Below are 700 nucleotides of genomic sequence, written 5' to 3' on the forward strand. Positions count from 1 at the left end.
CAGTAGTCCACGATTACTTCTTACTCTATTTCTATACTCGTTACATCCGAGCTTTTTAACTGCAAACAAAAGCCACAACAGCTGAATTAAGGCCATCCAGAGCATGTTTCTGTTCTATACAAAATGTATCAGTATAAATTATTGCAGCGGTGGCCGAGTGGTTAAGGCGTCTGGCCGTCTTGATCACTATAGCTCTCCACCTCTGGGTCGCGGGTTCGAGACCTACGAAGAGCAGTCGCCAGGTCGATCGGCGCAGGTCGATGGGTTTTCTCCGGGCAGTCCGGCTTTACTCCACACCTAAAACTGGGAACGTCCTTAAATGACCATAGGTGTTAATAGGACGTAAAGCACAAACAAACATTTTTTGTCCAGCTGGACACGTAGCAACTGAACGATCTAAATATTATCCATAATATAAAGCTAGGAAAGATTCTCCTTGAGGGTCCAAGGTAGCGAAACACTGCTGTCATAATTATGAATAAACATTTCAATTAACAATGTCAGACATTCGGTAAAACGAGAATATGTTTAATTGGATTCAATTTCAGAGTTGGCAAGTCTATCAGGTCCATCATTCAAAAACGAATTAAAGAATGCAATCCATGCGCATATCTATTTTTTTCTTGACCCAAATGTCTAAACAACACTCAACGATTTGCAGGATTTCATGTGATTGTGTCGTCAAAAAATTTAATAACTC

This window comes from Mizuhopecten yessoensis, unplaced genomic scaffold (genome assembly GCF_002113885.1).
Source record: "Mizuhopecten yessoensis strain PY_sf001 unplaced genomic scaffold, ASM211388v2 scaffold8469, whole genome shotgun sequence".
Taxonomy (NCBI): Eukaryota; Metazoa; Mollusca; class Bivalvia; order Pectinida; family Pectinidae; genus Mizuhopecten; species Mizuhopecten yessoensis.